The sequence below is a fragment of the Phocoena phocoena genome, chromosome 3 (assembly GCF_963924675.1).
Source record: "Phocoena phocoena chromosome 3, mPhoPho1.1, whole genome shotgun sequence".
NCBI classification, from domain to species: domain Eukaryota; kingdom Metazoa; phylum Chordata; class Mammalia; order Artiodactyla; family Phocoenidae; genus Phocoena; species Phocoena phocoena.
The window spans coordinates 161,817,123-161,826,730 of NC_089221.1; the positions used below are offsets into that span (position 1 = coordinate 161,817,123).

At 47.9% G+C, this 9,608-nt stretch overlaps 1 pseudogene; it reads left to right on the plus strand.

Annotated features, from left to right (window-relative positions):
• Nucleotides 1–8,135: 8,135 nt before the first annotated feature.
• LOC136121108 (ferritin light chain pseudogene) lies at nt 8,136–8,662 on the plus strand (annotated as a pseudogene).
• Nucleotides 8,663–9,608: the final 946 nt, after the last annotated feature.

Consider the following 9,608-nt stretch of genomic DNA (forward strand, 5'->3'; position numbering starts at 1 on the left):
CGGGTTTTGAGCAGGGTCCCAGGTGTACCATACAGATGCTCCTGTGGTCACTGGAAGGGGCTGTGTCCTTTTCACATGGGGGATCCTTTTCCCAAATCCTGGAAACCTCCCCTCACCTCCCTGGTTCAACGGGAACCGCCGCCTACCCTTGGCCATGCTGCCCAGAGAGAAACCCCCTGACCTCAACTGTACCCTACAAGTTGCAGGCCAAGAGGGATGGCTGTGTGTGGAGGAGATTGGGTGATTCAGGTGGAGGGGTTGTGGGAGGGGTAGCAGGGCTGATGGCGCAGGGTCTCAAGGCCTGGCGAGTGGTCTGGGTGTTATTCCAAAGGCTATGAGAAGCTAAGAGGTGGGGGACGATCTGAGGCCCACTTCCCTGAGCCTCAGTTCCCCACACTCATGGGCCTTGTGTGAGAATTCAGTGAGATTCTGCTTTTACAGCTCTGGCACATAGTACTCACTTAATAAGTACAACTACTATTACTTCCTCCTCTAGGAAGCCCTCCTGGCTGTCCAGGTACCTCCTCTGCCTCCCATAGCTGCCTGGTTCCCCCCCACCCCCGTGCCAACATACTCTGGGTAGTAACTGACTAGTTCTATGGGAGTGCCGGAGGACAGGCAGGTCTGTCTGGGGTCCCCTGTGTCTGTTGCACCCAGAACAGCACTGGGCACATAATAGGTGTGCAATAAGCTATGGGAGAGAGGAGAGGGGTCGGGGCTGGGTGTTCCATTCTGAGGCCAACAGGGGGCGCAGGGAGGCGCAGGAGCCTCCGGGGAGGGGAAGGTGGATGACACGCCCCTGAAGGCCAGGCGCCTCCTCCAGCCGAGGCCCCCACCCTGCCTGTTCCCTGCCTCTAGAGCCCCATCTCCTCTTGGCTGCTCCAGGAACTTATAAATTACCTACTGTGCACTGGGCTTTGGACTGGGGACACACCAGGAAACCAGCAGCTTCCAGGCTGGGAGTGCAGTGCAGGGGTCCCAGCTGTGATGGCGGACAGACAGGCAGCTGAAGGGTCTAAGGTATATTCAGGGAGGCTCATTCAAGGGTAAACCTTGGCCCCATTCAACAGAGTTTCCCTCAGCTCTCGCTTGGATGTTCTCGGTCTTAAAGGTGAGGGTCTCAGACAAGAGTCCATCCCATTCCAGGGATCTGCCTGGGCCCCTCTCCACCTCTCACACCCTCGGTGGCTCCCCTTGGCCCACAGGAGCAAGCCAGACTCCTCTGCTGGACATCTGAACCCCTTTTCCCTTGTCTCTGCTGACCCCAGCTTGTCTTTTCTGCCTGGAAGTCCCCCCTCCTCCATCTACACCTAGATAACTCCTATACATCCCTCAAATCCCAAAGTTTTGGGGGAAGATGCTGAGGTCATCTTGGGACACTCTGAGTGTGACAGGCCTGGGTGGGGGTAAGAAGGGCAAAGCACCACACCAGAAATCCCAAACTAGGCCTTCCTGCACACCCTCTTCAACCTTCCTACTGGCTCCTTCCTGCCCTGGCATCTTGCCACTAGGCATTCAGCAGTTTCTACAAGGAGTGTCCAGACCTGCCCGGACGTGTCCTGGTCCCCTGGAAGAGAGGAGGGGTGCGTTCAGGCTGCCCCCACCCCCAACACACACACATACACACACACACACACACACACACACACACACACACACACACACACACTGATGGGGGTGGTGGTGAGAAACAGAAAAACAGAAATGCAGAGAGAACAAAGGAGAGAGAGAGAGGGACTGAGGGAGGCAAAGAGAGAAAATGTGGAAACTTCCTAGCTGTTTTTTCTTCTAAGTTGCCGTGTTTAGGGTGAGGACACCTAGAGGTGGAGAGGTCCCCAGCCAGCCAAGGAGGAGGATTTGGGATGCCGGGTGACTGGGGCACCACGTTGTGTGAGTCATGCACAGGGCTGCCCTGTTCTGGGCCTCAGTTTCCCCCAGTGTCAGGGAACTGATTCCCCCAGCCACTCGGCAGGGCTGGGGGTCCACACTCAGCCAGGGCCTAGCGCACAGCAGGTGCTCCATAAATGCACACTGTGGTCAGTGAAACCATTGCAGGAGCAGGCATGCAAACCAGGGCGCTGGAGGGGGGTGTGTGTGGGTGGGAGGTGGGGGTTTAGGGGTTCCGGGCAGTGAGCATGTGGGGCCCCAAGCCTGATGCCTCAGCTGGCCCACTTCCTGCCCGGCCTGGGCTGTGCTGGTGACCACCCGCAGCCAGGAATCCGCACAGCTGGTCCCAGGGCCTGAGCTGACCACTTCCGTCCCCCGCTCCCCCTGCAGCCCAGGCCCTGCTGACTCACACTCAGCTGTCCCCATTCTTCCTTCACTGAGCTCTGATTCTTAGAGGTAGGGGCGCTGGCAGAGGCCCAAACCCCGAAGGCAGGGAAGTCATGGCCGGCTGAAAGCATCACGGAAGAGAGAAAATTATACCCCAGGCTTAACCGCCTGAAAAACGAAAACCTGCTCTTGACAAGGAAAAAAAAAGAATACTTTTGGGACAGTCCTTTGGAATCAGTCACAATTTCAAACTTTTGGCCACCAAAAAAAAAAATCCATCAAGAAATTGAAAAGATAAGCCAGGGACAGAGAGGAAATACCTGCGATGCACTTAACTGACCAAGGAATAGCTTCCAGGACATATGAAGTGCCCCCACTCCACCAGACACACTAGACGGAAAGAAAAAACACCACACAGAAAAATGGGCAGATGGCATTGTTTTTGCCATAACAATGACCACGAACTGGGTCTTACATTTCTGGCTTACAACAGCAGAAATTTATTCTCTCACAGATCTGGTGGCCAGAAGTCCCAAATCAAAGTGTCAGCAGGGCTGGAGGCTGTGAGGGAGAATTGGTCCCAGGCCGCTCTCCTGGCTTCTGGTGGCTTCTGGCACTGGTCGGCGTCCCTTGGCTTGTGGCTGCATCACTCCAATCTCTGCTTGCATCTTCATGTGGCCTCTTACAAAATAATCAGTCGTTGGATTTAGGGCCCACCCTACTCCAGTATGACCTCATCTTAATGTAAATAATTACATCTACAAAGACCCTCAAGGTCACAATCTGAGGTTCTGGTGGACATGAATTTGGGGACACACTATTCAATGCAGTACAGGCATGAAAAGGCAATTCTGGGAAGATGAACCCAGGACAACCAATAAGTAGAAGCTCAATCTAGTCATCAGGGAAAAAAATTCACTGAGATCCCATTTCACTATTAGGCAGGGGACAGAGTCACTGGTGATGGGCGTGGGAATTGGGTTGACCACTCAGAAGAACAATTTGGCCATGCTAACACAGCTGAGGATGGCTGGACCCTCCCTCCTGGTCCTAGTGTGAACCCTAGAGAAACCTACATGTGCATGCCTTCCCAGCAGCACGGTTCATAATAAGAAGGAACTGGAAACTTGGGAAATATTCGGGTGTGTTCTTACGATGGAGTACTATACAGCAGCGAAAAAGGATGGGCCAGACTTGCAGGCAAAAATCTCCAATCCAGACCCTTGAGTGAAAATAATTGTAACAGTGTGATACCATTTTTATAGAGTTTTTTAATTTGCATTTTTGTATTGTGGTAAAATATATATAACATACATAGAATTTGCCATTGTAACCATTTTTAAGTGGACTGTTAGTGACATTAAGTACATCTGAAATGTTGAGCATACATATAGTACAACACCACTATCTACTTCCAAAATTGGGTTGACCACTCAGAAGAACAATTTGGCCATGCTAACACAGCTGAGGATGGCTGGACCCTCCCTCCTGGTCCTAGTGTGAACCCTAGAGAAACCTACATGTGCATGCCTTCCCAGCAGCACGGTTCATAATAAGAAGGAACTGGAAACTTGGGAAATATTCGGGTGTGTTCTTACGATGGAGTACTATACAGCAGCGAAAAAGGATGGGCCAGACTTGCAGGCAAAAATCTCCAATCCAGACCCTTGAGTGAAAATAATTGTAACAGTGTGATACCATTTTTTATAGAGTTTTTTAATTTGCATTTTTGTATTGTGGTAAAATATATATAACATACATAGAATTTGCCATTGTAACCATTTTTAAGTGGACTGTTAGTGACATTAAGTACATCTGAAATGTTGAGCATACATATAGTACAACACCACTATCTACTTCCAAAATTGGGTTGACCACTCAGAAGAACAATTTGGCCATGCTAACACAGCTGAGGATGGCTGGACCCTCCCTCCTGGTCCTAGTGTGAACCCTAGAGAAACCTACATGTGCATGCCTTCCCAGCAGCACGGTTCACAATAAGAAGGAACTGGAAACTTGGGAAATATTCGGGTGTGTTCTTACGATGGAGTACTATACAGCAGCGAAAAAGGATGGGCCAGACTTGCAGGCAAAAATCTCCAATCCAGACCCTTGAGTGAAAATAATTGTAACAGTGTGATACCATTTTTTATAGAGTTTTTTAATTTGCATTTTTGTATTGTGGTAAAATATATATAACATACATAGAATTTGCCATTGTAACCATTTTTAAGTGGACTGTTAGTGACATTAAGTACATCTGAAATGTTGAGCATACATATAGTACAACACCACTATCTACTTCCAAAACTTTCCCATCACCCGCAAACAGAAACTCTGTAACTGTTAAGGAATAATTCCTCATTTCTACCCCCTCTTCCTCCAGCCCTGAACCTAAAATTGACTTCCTGTCTCTATGAATTTGCATATTCTAGACATTTCATACCAGTGGAATCATATAATGTTTGTCCTTTTGTGACTGGCTTATTTCACTCAGCCTAATGTTTCAAGGTTCATCCACGTTGCAGCATGGATTAGAACATCACTCATTTATTTTTATGACTGTGTAATAGTCCATTGTGTGGATATGCCAAATTTTGTTTATCCATTCAGTTATTGGTGGACGTTTGCATTGTTTCCACCTTTTGGCTATTGTGAATAGTGCTGCCGTGTACATTGGTGTACAAGCTCAGTTTGAGTCCCTGCTTTCAATTCTTTTGAATATATATCCAGAAGTGGAGTTGCTGGATCATATGGTCGTTCTGTGCTTAGCTCTGTGAGGAGCTGCCAAACTGTTTTCCATGGCAGCTGCACCATTTCACATTTCCCCCAGAGGTCCCAGAGGGTTCCGATTTCTCCACACCAACACTTATTTTGCTAATAGCCATGCTAATGGGTATAAAATGGTATCTCGGGACTTCTTTTGATGGTGCAGTGGTGAAGAATCCCCCTGCCAATGCAGGGACAGGGGTTCGAGCCCTGGTCCAGGAAGATCCCACATGCTGCGGAGCAGCTAAGCACGTGCGCTGCAACTACTGAAGCCCGGGCGCCTAGAGCCCGTGCTCCGCAACGAGGGCCACGGCAATGAGAAGCCTGCGCACCTCTACGAAGAGTAGCCCCCGCTCACCGGAACTAAAGAAACCCCACGTGCAGCAACGAAGACCCAATGCAGCCATAAACAAACAAACAAATAGATAAATAAATTTTAAAAATAAATAAAGTGGTATCTCACCATAGTTTTGATTTGCCGCAACTAGAGAAAGCCCGCATGCAACAATGAAGACCCAACGCAGCCAAAAATAAATAAATTCAATTCAATTAAATTAAAAAAGAAATTGGAGTGATGCATCTACCAGCCAAGGCACACCAAGGATTGCCGGCAAACATGTGAGGTTAGAAGAGGCAGGGAAGGATTCTTCCCTATAGGTCTCAGAAAGAGCGTGGCTCTATCAATACCTTGATTTCAGACTTGTCTCCTCCAGAGCTGTGAGAAAATAAATTGCTACTGTTTTAAGCCCACCCCCGCCCACGGCAAAAAAAAGAGAAGAAGAACATGAAAAAGATACGGAGATGTGGAAGGCAAGGCATCCGGGAAGGGGCGCAAGGCTTCCATGCCCTCTTGCAGCACCTGCACGTGTTCACCAGCCCGGAAGCTCTCTGAACCCGGTTCTTTTGGGATCTTTATGGAGGCGTCATCACGTAGGCATGATCAATCATTAACTCCATTTTCAGGCCATCCCCCCTCTCTGGAGAATGGTGGGGGAGGGAGTGTGGCTGAAAATTCCAAACTCCTAATCATGGCTTGGCCCTTCTGGTGACCAGCCCCCATCCAGGAGCCATCCACGAGCCCACCCAGTCCCATCATTACAACAAAAGACACTCCTATCACCCAGGAAATTCCAGAGGCTCTAGGAACTCTGTGTCAGGAACTAGGGTCAAAGACCAAATATTAGAACAAAAGATGCTCCGAGTATTCTTATCACATAGGAAGTTACAAGGTTTTCAGGAGCTCTGTGCCAGGAACCGGGGGCAGAGACCAATATATATAAATATATTTTTTTTCCTATTATCTCACAGTGTGTAATTTTCTTTTCTTGCAACATGTTTACCAGTCATTATTATCAGAGTAATTCTGGCCTCGTTAGAACTGTCACTTCCCCTTCTATTATTTCGAAGAATTAGATAAGAATTGGTATTATTCCATAAATGATTCAGAATTCACCAGTGAAGCCATCTGGTCTTGGACTTCTCTCTTGGAAGGTTTATTATTATTATTATTATTGGTCACACGGCGTGGCATATGGGATCCTAGCTCCCTGACCAAGGATCAAACTCATGTCCGCTGCATTGGAAGCGCAGAGTCTTAACCACTGGGCCACCAGGGAAATCCCGAAGTTTTTGGGTTCTTTTTGGTTTTTAATTAATTAATTAATTTTTATTTGGGGCTGAGTTGGGTCTTCACGGCTGCTCACGGGCTTTTCTCTGGTTGCGGCGAGTGGGAGGGCTACTCTTTGCTGCAGCGTGCAGGCTTCTCATGGCGGTGGCTCCTTTTGCTGCAGAGCACGGGCTCTAGGCGCATGGGCTTCAGTAGTTGTGGCACACAGGCTCAGTAGTTGTGGCTTGCGGGCTTTAGAGTGCAGGCTCAGTAGTTGTGGTGCACGGGCTTAGTTGCTCCACGGCCTGTGGGATCTTCCCAGACCAGAGCTCGAACCTGCGTCCACTGCGTTGGCAGGCGGATTCTTAAGCACTGCGCCACCAGGGAAGTCTCTCTATTATTTCTTTATTCTCTATTTAATTTATGTCTGCTCTAATCTTTATGATTTCCTAACTTCTACTACCTTTGATTTTAGTTTACTTCTCTTTTCCTACTCCCTCAAAGTATAAAGTTAGGTTCTTGATAACTTTTAGTATGTTTATAATTGACCAGGACCCTATGGGGCCTTCCTGGGACAGACCCCCCCCACCATGACCCCACCATGTCCTCTGCCTGCCTCTTGTCTGTAGAAGAACATTAGGCTCCTAGGCCTTCTTCAAGTTCCAAAGCATAAATTTAATCAGAGAAGTGAGAAAATGCAGAAAGGAGGGAAAACAGTCAATCAAGACAAAATAATACTAGTTTAGCCATTAAACAAAGTCAAGAACCTTTAGTTCCATCTCAAGGGCTATAGATAATATTCTGAGCCACATCCTTTGAGTTGTTTTTCAGATACTTGAAACCTCCACCAGGCGGAAAAGGGTAACCATATGCTGCCCACAAGCACATAGACCTCAGGCCAGTTGGAACCAGAAGGTTGATGATGTTGACTCCCGATTACCTCACCACTGGCCAATCAGAAGAATGTCCATGGGCTGATCACACACCCACAACCCCGCTCCCTCACCTTGTCCTTAAAGACCTTTCCCTGAAAGCCACCAGGGAGTTCAGGTGTTCTGAACACTAGCTACCTGGACACTTTGCTTGGTACCTGCAATAAATGCTGCACTTTCCTTCACTACAACCTGGAGTCAATAGATTGGCCTTACTGCACGTGGGCGAGCGGACCCAAGTTTCGTTCGTTAACGTGTTGTATTTTTGTTTTCATTCATCCCCAAGTATTTTCCAATTGCTTTCGTGATTTCTTCTTCGATCCATCGTTTCTTTAAGAGTGTGTTAGCAGTGTGCTCAGCGGTCCCGTGCATCTGTCTCTTGCTTCAACAGTGTTTGGATGGAACAGACCCAGGGACACCCTTTGCTCCAGCCTCTGACCACCATCCAACATTTTTTCCAGTCACAACCTTCAGAATCAGCCACTCGGTTATTCTCGGTCACCGGGACCAGCCAACACCAGTTTTCGAGATTAACTCCTTATTACCGATCAACCATGAGCTCCCAGATTCATCAGAATTATTCCACTGAGGTGGAGGCCGCCACCAACCGCCTGGTCAACATGCATCTGTGGGTCTCCTACACCTACCTCTCTCTGGGCTTCTAGTTTGATCCCGACGATGTGGCTCTGGAGGACGTGGGCCACTTTTTCCTCGAATTGGCCGAAGAGAAGTGCGAGGGCGCCGAGTGTCTCTTGAAAATGCAAAACCAGGGCGGCGGCCGTGCCCTCTTCCAGGATGTGCAGAAGCCATCTCAGGATGAGTGGGGTAAAACCCAGGACGCTATGGAAGACGCCATTCTCATTGAGAAGAACCTGAACCAGGCCCTTTTGGACCTGCATGCCCTGGGTTCTGCCCATGCAGACCCCCACCTCTGTGACTTCCTGGAGAGCCACTTCCTAGATGAGGGGGTGAAACTTATCAAGAAGATGGGTGCCACCTAACCAATCTCCACAGGCTGGCTTGTCCCCAGACTGGGCTGGGTGAGTATCTCTAGGAAGTACTCACCCTCGAGCATGATTAGGAGTCTCTGAAGTCCAGCGGCCTCTGAGGAGCCCCTCTGGCATCAGAGCTTCGCCTGAAGCCCGTCTCTGCAGCCAGTAGGCAGCTTTTTAACCACCCTGGAGCTCTCTCCCAAGCCTTGGACCAAATGGAAACAATAAAACTTTCTGCAGCGGAAAAAAAAGAGTGTTGTTTAATACCCACATATTTGTGAACATAACAGCTTTCCTTCTGTTATTGATTTCTAGCTTTATTCCATTGTAGCTGGAGATGATTTCAGCCTTTTAAAATGTATTGAGACTACACCTGTAACTTATATAATATTGTACGTCAACTATACTTCAATAAAAAATAAAATTAAATAAATGATACCAAAAAATGTACTGAGAGTTGCTTTTTTGCCTAATAGCTGATCTATACTGGAGCATGTTCCATGTGCATTTGATAGAGATGTGTATTGTGCTGTTGGAGTGTTCTATGGATGTCTGTTTGGTCTAGTTGGTTTAGAGAGCTGCTCAATCCTCCATATCTTTAATCTTCTGTCTAGATGTTCTATCCATTATTAAAAGCGGGGTATTGAAGTCTCCAACTGTTATTGTAGAACTATTTACTTCTCCCTTCAAGTCTTAGATACAGCTTTGAGTTACTGTTTAGGGTCCTTTCATTTTAACCAGCAGGACTCCCTTTAGCATTTCTTGCATGGCAAGTATAATGGTAACAAACTCCCTCAACTTTTGCTTACCTGAGAATGTCTTGATTTCTCCCTTTTTCTTTCCTTCTTTCTTTTTTTCTTTTTCTTTTTTTTTTTTTTTTGGCCATGTAGCACAGCTTGTGGGATCTTAGTTCCCCAGCCAGGAACTGAACCCGGGCCCTGGCAGTGAAAGCACCAAGTCCTAACCACCGGACCACCAGGGAATTCCCTCTCCCTTATTTTTGAAGAACGGTTTTGCTGGATATAGAATTCTTGG